A 12,451-nucleotide genomic window follows, 5' to 3' on the forward strand; every position below is an offset into this window, starting at 1 on the left:
TGGTATTGTTTCCTTAATTTCTCTGTCTGTTTTTTCATTGTTAGTATATAGGAATGCAAGGGATTTCTGTGTGTTAATTTTATAGCCTGCAACTTTACTATATTCATTGATTAGCTCTAGTAATTTTCTGGTAGAATCTTTAGGGTTTTCTATGTAGAGGATCATGTCATCTGCAAACAGTGAGAGTTTTACTTCTTCTTTTCCTATCTGGATTCCTTTTACTTCTTTTTCTGCTCTGATTGCTGTGGCCAGCACTTCCAACACTATGTTGAATAGTAGTGGTGAGAGTGGGCACCCTTGTCTTGTTCCTGATTTCAGGGGAAATGCCTTCAATTTTTCACCATTGAGGGTGATGCTTGCTGTGGGTTTGTCATATATAGCTTTTATTATGTTGAGGTATGTTCCTTCTATTCCTGCTTTTTGGAGAGTTTTAATCATAAATGAGTGTTGAATTTTGTCAAAGGCTTTCTCTGCATCTATTGAGATAATCATATGGTTTTTATCTTTCAATTTGTTAATGTGGTGTATTACATTGATTGATTTGCGGATATTAAAGAATCCTTGCATTCCTGGGATAAAGCCCACTTGGTCATGGTGTATGATTTTTTTAATATGTTGTTGGATTCTGTTTGCTAGAATTTTGTTAAGGATTTTTGCATCTATGTTCATCAGTGATATTGGCCTGTAGTTTTCTTTTTTTGTGGCATCTTTGTCTGGTTTTGGAATTAGGGTGATGGTGGCCTCATAGAATGAGTTTGGAAGCTTACCTTCTTCTGCAATTTTCTGTAAGTAAGGTGAAAAGACAGCCCTCAGATTGGGAGAAAATAATAGCAAATGAAGAAACAGACAAAGGATTAATCTCAAAAATATACAAGCAACTCCTGAAGCTCAATTCCAGAAAAATAAATGACCCAATCAAAAAATGGGCCAAAGAACTAAACAGACATTTCTCCAAAGAAGACATACAGATGGCTAACAAACACATGAAAAGATGCTCAACATCACTCATTATTAGAGAAATGCAAATCAAAAGCACAATGAGGTACCATTACACGCCAGTCAGGATGGCTGCTATCCAAAAGTCTACAAGCAATAAATGCTGGAGAGGGTGTGGAGAAAAGGGAACCCTCTTACACTGTTGGTGGGAATGCAAACTAGTACAGCCGCTATGGAAAACAGTGTGGAGATTTCTTAAAAAACTGGACATAGAACTGCCATATGACCCAGCAATCCCACTTCTGGGCATACACACTGAGGAAACCAGATCTGAAAGAGACACGTGCACCCCAATGTTCATCGCAGCACTGTTTATAATAGCCAGGACATGGAAGCAACCTAGATGCCCATCAGCAGATGAATGGATAAGGAAGCTGTGGTACATATACACCATGGAATATTACTCAGCCATTAAAAAGAATTCATTTGAACCAGTCCTAATGAGATGGATGAAGCTGGAGCCCCTTATACAGAGTGAAGTAAGTCAGAAAGATAAAGAACATTATAGCATACTGACACATGTATATGGAATTTAGAAAGGTGATAACGATAACCCTATATGCAGAACAGAAAAAGAGACACAGAAATACAGAACAGACTTTTGAACTTTGTGGGAGAATGTGAGGGTGGGATATTTCAAAAGAACAGCATGTATACTATCTATGGTGAAACAGATCACCAGCCCAGGTGGGATGCACGAGACAAGTGCTCGGGCCTGGTGCACTGGGAAGACCCAGAGGAATCGGGTGGAGAGGGAGGTGGGAGGGGGGATCGGGATTGGGAATACATGTAAATCCATGGCTGATTCATATCAATGTATGACAAAACCCACTGGAAAAAAAAATAATAATAATAATAAAAAAATAAATAAATAAAAAAAAAAGAAAAGTTCAAGGATGTATTTTATAATTATAGTCTATATATAATTAGTATATATATATTAAGTCTATATATATAATATATATATAATTATAGTATATATAATTATAGTCAATATTTTGTGATAACTGTAAATGGAGAGTAACCTTTAAAAATTATATAAATATTAAAATTTTAAATAAAAATATATATTACATGGGTAATATGCAGATATGCCAAGACTCATAAAACTGGAAGTTTATGTCTCTCTTCACTAGCGTAAAGAACATGATGGATTTGCAAGTCAAAGATTTCTTAAGGAAAATGCCAAGCTTCCATGGTGCCTGTGAATGATGATTAAAAGGATAGGAGAGATAAATAATAAATCACTTTACCTCAAAAAGTATAAAATGATAATAAAACATATTTTAATAACTGTCAAAAAGAATGATATTGAAATTAATTAATTATTAAGTGGACAAAGTTCAAGGAGAAATAGAAAATCTGATTAGGTCTATATCTTATAACAAAATTTAATCTGTATTTTAACTACTTCTTACAAAGATAACTACAGGTCATTATAACATTACTGGTAAATTCCGTTGAGTATTTAAGGAAATAAGGACAATTTAATACAAAGCATTCTAGAAATTTAAAAAAGATAAAACACTTCCAACTTATTCCAGGAGGCCATCTTAACCTTAATGTATAAAGATGAGAAGAATATAAAAGAAAAGAAAATCACAGAACAATGACAAATACTGATGCAAAATTGCTAACTGAATATAACAAATTAAGTTCAAATTTACACTGTTGAGGAAACTTCCCTCTAAAACTATTAACAGCTTACTTAAAGATTTTATTAATACCAAAAAAAAAGTAAGTTGGACCCCAAATATTTCTTTCTTTTTGCATCTATTGAGATGATCATAAGAATTTTCATTTTTAGTCTACTAACATGGTAGATTACATTTATTGACTTGTAAAAGTAATGTTATGTTTCTGGGATAAAGCACATTCAGTTATGATGTATTATCCTTTTTTATATTGTTGATTCTGTTTGTTAAGAAGCTTTGCATCTATGTGTTTGCAGACAATTCTCCATGAGTTTTTCTATACATCTTCTGAGTTCCTCTCTGTAGCTTTCTTCCTTCATGTACTTTACCTTGTGATTTCTAGCATCCTTAGCTTCCTTAGATTTCTAGCTCTGCCTCTTTGTTTTGGGAATATCATCAAGTTCTTCCTGGATTCCCCCATCCTTTTGTAGAAACCTGGAAACTCTCCAGACATTCTGCTTTGGCAAGCATAATGTGAGGATGGATCAATGTCTTTTACTGACTGATGATCAATGTTTTGAGAGGCATTGTTTTGTATATTTTGTCTTTTCTCTTATTTTAGTTGTTTCAGTTGGGAGAATAACTCCAATTCCTACCAACTATATTGTACTGAAGTAGAATTATAATTTTATTCCATATTTAATCTTATTTTTCAAATAAATCTTCCAAGTTCCCTCTCTCAGCTAAAGACTCCGCCATCCACACAGTTGCTCATACCAGAAACTTGGTGTTGTCCTTGGTTCTTCCTCTTTGTTTACTTGTATAATCCAAGTCAGTCTTACTAAGTCTTCTCCAAAATATACCAGTAGGACTTCTCTGGTGGTCCAGGGGTTAAGAATCCACCTGCCAATGCAGGGGTCATGGGTTTGATCCCTGGTCTGGGAAGATCCCACATGCTGAGAGGCAATTAAGCATGTGAGCTGCAAGTCCTGATACCACATGCCACAACTACTGATGCCTACAAGCTTAGAGATCCCACTCTGCAACAAGAGAAGCCACCACAGTGAGAAGACTGAGCACCGAGACAAAGAGTAGCCCTCATTCACTGCAACTAGAGAAAGCCCATGCTCAGCAACAAAGACCCAGAGCAGCTATAAGTAAATAAACAGAAATAGACCAACAATATATTGACTTTTGCCATTAACACTACCACTGCCTCTAGGTCAGGTCACATGTAGGTATGTGAATTTGCATAATATGACCTCTGAAAGGCATCAGTTTTCCAGAATCCATAAAGGAACTATGATAGTTTCAGAGAGGCTTTTAAAATCAAAGGTAAATGTAAGAGGTTCTATATTAATGTTGGTATATATGACAAAGAAAACAAACTTCATAAGAGTAGGGAAAAAAGGAACCTAAATTTTGATAGAAGGGGAAAGAGGAAAATTGACCATACCTTCTTCTCAATGTATTACTGTAATCTGAACAGGACTATTTGCAAGAATCTAGCTACAAAGAATATTAGTTCAAAAATATTCTTTACCATTCCATCCTCAGTCCCACTCACTGAGAAGAGAACAGCTTGAGAAATAGGGGCAAAAATGCTCCTTAACATTTAGGTACAGAGAAATCATTTTGCTGCACATAGAATCATTGCTCATAGCTGAAAGTTCATAGGCATCTGCAAATTACTTAGTATGCTATTCTCATTCAATTCAATTCATTCATTCATAGAATATCTTTTGGCACCAACTATGTTCCAGGATCTTGAGTTCTGGGGTTATGATTATGAATAAGACACAGTCACTGTTCGCAAGTAGTTTATCTTCTAATAAATAAAACATATTTATGAACACAAAAACAAAAAAACCACCTTTGGAAAGCTTATGTTGTAAGTGATAATACATCTTTCCTTTTACTTCATACACAATCTCAAACTTGAAGACTGAAGGTTCAGGACGTGAGCAGGTATTTCCACCAAGATCATGTTCTACTACAAAAGAACTCTAAGAACAGCATTTTAGCCACTTACAAAATCAAACTGGTTCAGATATCACTTGATATTTCTTCATAAATCTTGTATTTGGGCCTGTGAGTGTTTTTCCTGCTGGAGATAGCAGCTTTTCTCTTTTGGCAGTATGTTTAGGAACGGGGGCCTCGCAGGTAGCACTAGTGGTAAAGAATCCACCTGCAATGCAGAGGACAAAATAGATACAGGTTCCATCCCTCGATCAGGAAGATCCCCTGGAGAAGGGCATGGCAACCCACTCCAGTATTCTTGCCTGGAAAATCCCCATGGACAGAGGAGCCTGGCAGGCTACAGTCCATAGGGTTGCAAAGAGTTGGACACAACTGAAGCGACTGACCACACATGCAGGCACGCATAAGAACAGGCTAATGACCCACTTTGTTCATTTTGTGTGGAAGTATTTAAAGTAGATATGTGCTAAAGAAAACTAAATTTTAATGTATTCTGGGTGTTTATATTCTGTTTGGTAGTTTTAACTTTCTAAACTGGTAGATGTCTTCATGATAATATCTTCTAAAAAAATCACAGTATCCACATCAGGCCTTATGCTAAAGATTTAACCTACAATATCAATTCAGATCAGTTCAGTTCAATCGCTCAGTCATGTCTGGCTCTTTGCCACTCCATGGACTGTAGCATGCCAGGATTCCCTGTCTATCACCAACTCCTGGAGCTTACTCAAACTCATGTCCATCGAGTCAGTAATACCATCCAACCATCTCATCCTCTGTTGTCCCCTTCTCCTTCTTCTTCTGCCTTCAATCTTTCCCAGCATCAGGGTTTTTTTCCCAATGAGTCAGTTTGCATCAAGTGGCCAAAGTATTGGAGCTTCAGCTTCAACATAAGTCCTTCCAATGAATATTCAGGACTGATTTCCTTTAGGGTGGACTGGTTGGATCTCCTTGAAGTTCAAGGGACTCTCAAGAGTCTTCTCCAACACCACAGTTCAAAAACATCATTTCTTTGGTACTCAGCTTTCTTTACTGTCCAACTCTCATACCCATACATGACTACCGGAAAAGCCATAGCTTTCACTAGAGGGACCTTTGTTGGTAAAGTAATGTCTCCGCTTTTTAATATGCTATCTAGGTTTGTCATAGCTTTTCTTCCAAGGAGCAAGCATCTTTTTAATTTCAGTATCAACTACGACTGTATTTAATGACATTTATTTATTGAAGACACAAATTCTGGAGGTAGGCTGTTTGGTATTGTACAAGCTGGAAAAAATGTCAAAAAGAGACATTGTTCCTTCTGTCTTTTTATTCCAATTTAGATTTTGGCTTTTATCCACAGGATGTTAAGATAGCCTCTGTACTTCTATTAATCAAAATCATTTTTTATTACCCAGCCATAAAAAAGAATGAAATATGCCATTTGCAGCAACAAGGAAGGACCTAGAAACTATTATACTAAATGAAGTAAGTCAGAAAGAGAAAGACAAATTCAATATGATATCACTTATATGTGAAATCTAAAATATGACACAAATGAACATGTCTACAAAACAGAAACAGACTCACAAACACAGCAAACAGACTTATATTTGCCAAGAGGAAGGAAGGTGGGAGAGGGATGGATTGGGAGTTTGGGATAGGAATCATGGAGTAGGGCAAAGGAGATGCCAGGTGAGTGTGTGAATTATATAAACTATCCTGGCAACCTTACCTTACCCAATATCTTTCTCTTGTACCATTGGCTAAACTGGAGTCATAGCCACTCATACGTGTAAAAGGACCGAGACAGCCAGGCAGTATCCCTCACTGGATCATTATACAAACTTGGTGATATGGATCTTCAGGTGTTACAATACTGTTTTCATTGTTTTCTGACCTTACAAAGACCAAAATCAAGAAGAATGCCTTAATTATTAAATTTTTAGTTGTGTATGTGGCCAGGAAGCAAAGAATGGAAGCAGGTAAGGCTAACTGATCACAGAAACCATGAAGGATTTCTTCTTTTTTTTTTTTTTCTTGATTAAAAGATAATTGTTTTACAACGTTGCTTTGGTTTTTACCGTACAACAATGCAAATCAGTCATAATTATATACACATTTCCTCCCTCTTGAGTCTCCCTCCCATAGTACTGATGAACTTATTTGCAGGGAAGGAATGGAGATGCAGACATAGAAAATGGATTTGCGGAGACAGTGTAGGAAGGAGAGAATAAGATGAATTGAAAAAGTAGCCCTGACATACACACTGCTATGTATAAAAGAGATACTAGTGGGAAGCTGCTGTATAACACAGGGAGTCCAGCCCTGGAGCTCTGTGATGACCTAGAGGAGCTTCTTCTTGATTCTGCTCTAAGAAACAGACATGAGAGGAGCTCCATGAGGAAGGAAGACTAATGGTAATGTGTGGTTCTGGATGGAGCATGGGACAGGAAGAAGTCATTAGCTAAAAACTAAGATCTAAACAAAGTGTGAAATTTAACTGACACTAATGTTTCAAGTTGGAGAAGGAAATGGCAACCCACTCCAGTATTCTTGCCTGGAAAATCCCATGGACTGAGGATCCTGGTAGGCTACAGTCCATGGGGTCGCAGAGAGTCGGACACGACTGAGCAACTTCATTTCACTTCACTTCACTTCAGTGTTTCAATGTTAGCTTGTTAGTTGTAACCAATATACCATATCAGTGTCAGATGTTAACAGTAGAGGAAACTGAGTATGGGTAAATGAGAACTATTAATTTTCCTGTAAATCAAAAGCTGCTCTAAAAATTGTTTATTTAAAAGAAGAAAAATCAATCCAATGCCTGAAATCATCTACTTGAACTCTTAGAAGAAAAATAGCATATTTGAAAGAGGTTATCAAAGATGAGTATTTATATACTTTTCAAACTTCAAATTTATATATACACATACACACACACACACACATATGAATGCACAGATTAGTCTCTGAACACTACAGATTTAGAAATTCTATAAATTCATATGAAAGCACATCATACTGTATAACCAGGAAAAGACATTTAACATAGTAGAAAAGTCATTTAGTTGAACAGTGATTCCAATTAAATAGAAATTAAAGGCTTGAAAGCAATTACAAAGGGTTTTATAGTCTTCACAAAGTCATGTACTTTTTATTTAATTATGTGGATGCTTTAGTTTAACAAAAATGGATAATAAATTAGATTTAAGTATTCAAGGAAAGGCCAAGCCTCACCTGGCCTTTTGTTGTTAATTGTATATCTACCTCATGGCATAGTCTATTTAAAAGTGTATTAAAACATTTATTTTCATTAAATTAACATATAGTGTTCTAAAATTAATGTCTTGACACTTAGTGTCAATGTTGTAAGTGATACTCAAAATATTACTTTCTATATTAGACAGTGAAACAAAAGATGGGGGGAAAACTCTATTTTTGTACCATATTGAAATGCTTGAGAGAACCACTTGGTACTGTCACTCATCAAGGCTCCATTTTTCTCACCTATTAGACATAATCTCCTCCAGGGGATCTTCCTGACCCAAAGATCAAACCTGCATCTCTTATGCTTCCTGCATTGCCAGGTGGGTTCTTTACCACTAGTGTCATCTGGAAAGCCCATTAGGCATAATAAGAGTACCTAAATAATCAGATTGTAGTGAGAATGAATGAGTTAATACTGTAAAATATCAAGCATATAGTTTTATCTTTGTGACAGGGCTTGACAACTGCACTTCTCTTCACAAGTTATCCAGATGACATGTCTTCACTGTGTTAGTGAAAGGGCCTTACTTTCATTAACACAGAAGAGAAAGCAAAGACTTGCATCGCTTAGCACATCCACAGGGCAGAGCCTAGGGCTCAATCCTTTAGGACCAAGTTGGCAGCAGGTATCAGCTCATACTGCAGGATTGGCATGTAATTATGACAGCCTTTTCCTTCCAAGAGTTTTAGATCTGCAAAAGGCTTAGGCCTGGCAAAGACTGGAGAAGGACAGTCTCAAATCCAAGGGGAAGCAACTGTGTGGAATTATTAAGGAGAGAGTCCAATTCAGGTGGCTCAGTGGTAAAGAATCTGCCTGCCAATGCAGGAGACACAGGAGACGTGGGTTCAATCCCTTAGTTGGGAAGATCTCCTGGAGTAGGAGGCAACCTACTCCAATATTCTGGCCTAGAGAATTCCATGGAGAATTCTGGTGGGCTATAGTCCATGGGGTCACAGAGAGTCAGACATGGCTGAGCACACACACATCAATAAGGAGAAAAGCCATCGGAAGAACCAAGTGCCCTAGTGGCTTCTTTGCAGATGTTTCCAGCTTGGAACATCTGCTCTAGATTTTCTGCTTTGGTCCACATCTTAGTAGGCAATTTAGATTTGCACAAAAGTAATCATACTTCTAGCCAATTAGTCTGGCAGACTTATGGCTGTGAGACTAAGAATATCTACCCATTTTGTGGTCAGACACATGACTCCCAATGCTTTTTCATTGAATAGCTATAATATTAGGATCTTCAAAATCAGTTTTTTCATTTATTAAAAAAGGTAATAACTTCTACAAGATATGTTTGCCATAATGACAAAATAAAAGAGATAAGTGTAAGGAATGCATCACATCTTTGGGCAATAAGCAAAATAGCTTTATTATTATAATGATCATCAGCAAACTATAGCAAAATTGGCAAAGCCTGGTGGAGAGGGGACAGACAGCAGAGATTCCTGGGAAGAGAATTTCAGGTATCTGAAATCAATAAAGGAGCAGCAACAGAAGTGTCATATAGACTTAAGAACACAGGGTTGGTACTATCAGGTTGTATGGTTGGAACTGAGAGAGGAAGCAGCTAGTACAAGTGATGTTTGAAAGGATAAGGTGAAGAGTCACACCATAAACTTCACTACATGACACACCACTGGGGTCATCATTTCAAATATCAGAGATTCTATGATAGAAGGAGATATAACCAGAGCTGAATGCCTGAGTATGTGATAAAAATTAGCCTTTGATTTTTTTTCTTTTTTAACTTTTGCTTGTGCCGTGTGCATCTTTATTCTCTAAAGTTTCATTTTGGTATGATGGAAATAATCCAAAACTGGATGACGGTGATGGTTGCCAACTCTGTAAATATACTAAAAGCCATTGAATCATATACTTTAAAGGGGTGAAACTTTGATATGTAAATTAAATCTCAACAAAGTTGTAAAGATGTGGAATGGAAAAAAATAACTTCCTGCTAAGTTGTTGAGATTTCTGGGAAGCAATATAGAATAATGGAAAATGAGAACTTTATAATCTGAGAAACCAGGACATACATTTTGGACAGCCATGTATAGCTTAGTGACACTACATCTGTATCACTTAGGAGCTGAGAGACTTGATGGTGGAAAGTTACTTGACCCTTCTCGGCTTATTATTCTCATTGCTGCAGTGAGGGATGATGCTCTTCTAGCAATGCCATTGCAAGGATTGCAGGAGAAAATAAGTAAATATGCTAGCCTATTATATCCATGATAGTCGCTCAGTAAATCACAGCTATCATTTCAATTTTATTATTATTTGTCAAACAACAGCACTCTGATATATTAAAGTTAATGCAAAGCAGCATGATAAACTTTCATGGTTCCGAGTGTATAAACATAAACCAGAGCAAATCAGCTTTGGGTCAGGTCAGAGCTGGCAGTCTGACCCTAGGGCCATCGTCTCCAAGTCCTGCCCACCCATAACAGTGCCTGTTACTCCTACTCAGACCCGCATATGCACAAACATTAAAATAAAAAAAATCATTTCTTGAATATTTCAGCCAGAGGAATGTGACACTGGACAAAACCTTGTTATTCTCATTCCCTCTATTGCAAACTTGATATTTTCACAGAAAATATACCTGACAGACTTGCTTTCCAGGTCAGCAGAGACTTCCACACTCATCCAGACACTGCTGCCTTGCATTATTTATTTCAGGAAGATGAGGCAAGGGAAAAGCAGCAAAATCCAGAAACTGAAATTTCCCATGAAGAACAGAAGCTAGCCACTAAATTCACAGGGCCTACCTGGTACAGAAAAAAAAAAAAAAAAAAAAGCCAATTACTGCTGAAATTGAAGAACCTTTTGATACTAAAAACTGCCAAAAGAGAGCCTGAGATCTTGATTAATTGCTCTATTTCCTTTTACTCTATAGGCCTGGCTTTTTTATAATAAACATACAGAAATCACCTAATGCAGCAAAACTATTTAAAATTTAATTTTAACTGCCTCTAAAAGCACACGCCAATATTTTAGCATGACTCTGGTGACATTTTGAAAGATATTCAAACTATGAGTACCTCTTGCCTACCTGTCATTTCAAAGAGGTTCTCTACCCTATCCCACACAACCACCTAATAAAGAAGTTATTGTTATCACTGTTTTCACCCACTTTTTGTTAATGAGGAATCAGACTCAAATAGGAAAAGTAACATATGTAAAGTCACACAGCTAATAAGTCACAGAAACAAGACTCCAAAGCCAATATTCTGATTGGTGCTATTTTCCCAGTATAATCTCCAGAGTTATTGAGATTTCACATCACATGGGTACTGAATCTCAATATAGGGAATTATAAAATTTAAATATGAGGGGAAATCTATGTTAAAATAGCAGAATAAGCCTGAATATGTATTCTCACTTTCCCTAACTAGAAAAAACATAGCAAGCAAACAAAGGAATCTTTTTTTTAATTACCTGGCAGCAACCAAAAAAAGGAACATTGTCACTGCTCCTAAACTTCAAAATTCGTAGTCAACTATGGAAAGGATAAGATTTTATCTTATTTTATCCATCTAAAGAAAGGTAAGATTTTATAAGGGTTTACACAGAGGGAAGAGGAACAACACAACACATGGCAAAATTCCTAAGAACTCTCAGTAAATCTCTCAAATATAAAGAAAGAAATTATGTGAGTAGTGTCTTTCTTCCAATTCTGACTGAGGAGTGATGGAAACACTAGCTGTGGAAAGTAGATAAATGAGGAAAGTGAACCAAAGGGCTAAAAGTGAACCAGAGAAATAAAACCTCTCTGATCATACAAGGACCTGGAACAACTGGCTGAAATCTACATGTTCCACCATGGGAATGCAAGTTCCAGCTTCCCAACCAAAAGGATTGAAATGTCATAAAATATATTTTATACACTTTCAGGTAAGTCAAGACCAAGTCAATCTGGGTACCTCTGCATCTGAGTTCCCCTCCTCCCCCTGACAATTCTCTAGGCTGAAGAAAAACTTAGAAAGCATAAGAAAGGCCCAGTCTTCAAACTTTTGTTGAAGGAGAAAAAACACAATTCTCAAAGACAGTGAGACACTACACCAGACTAAATAAAAGCCTTGCACAGAATCACCCAAGCAAAAACAAGATGACAGAATTGACATGGCAGCTAAACAAAGGAACTGCGGTAAAAGGAAAAGGAAAATCTTTTGTATGATAAATGTCTAACCTAGAAAACAATGAAGCCCCATAGAATAGAGAAATCACCATAATACAGAACAAATTTTGGGGAGTATAACTTGTACCAACAGGAGCTTAAAAAAATGACTGTGTATCATGTTTAGAATAAAAGTTTTTAAAGGATATGAAGAGTTACAGATCAACTATGTATGTATGACATTGAGGATCCTATCTATTAAAAATTAACATTGAAAAATTATTATTTCAAACAAATAAACATATCTGCAAACCAACTGATATCACAGAAGAATAGCTTGAGAAAATTTCAGTGAAAGCACGTAAAAACAAAGAGAATAAATTAACGGATGCAAGTTAATAGACACCAAGGACAAACAAGTACAAGCCAACATAGTAATAAATGGCACCCCAATTAAAACACATA

The sequence above is a fragment of the Dama dama genome, chromosome 19 (assembly GCF_033118175.1).
Source record: "Dama dama isolate Ldn47 chromosome 19, ASM3311817v1, whole genome shotgun sequence".
Taxonomy (NCBI): Eukaryota; Metazoa; Chordata; class Mammalia; order Artiodactyla; family Cervidae; genus Dama; species Dama dama.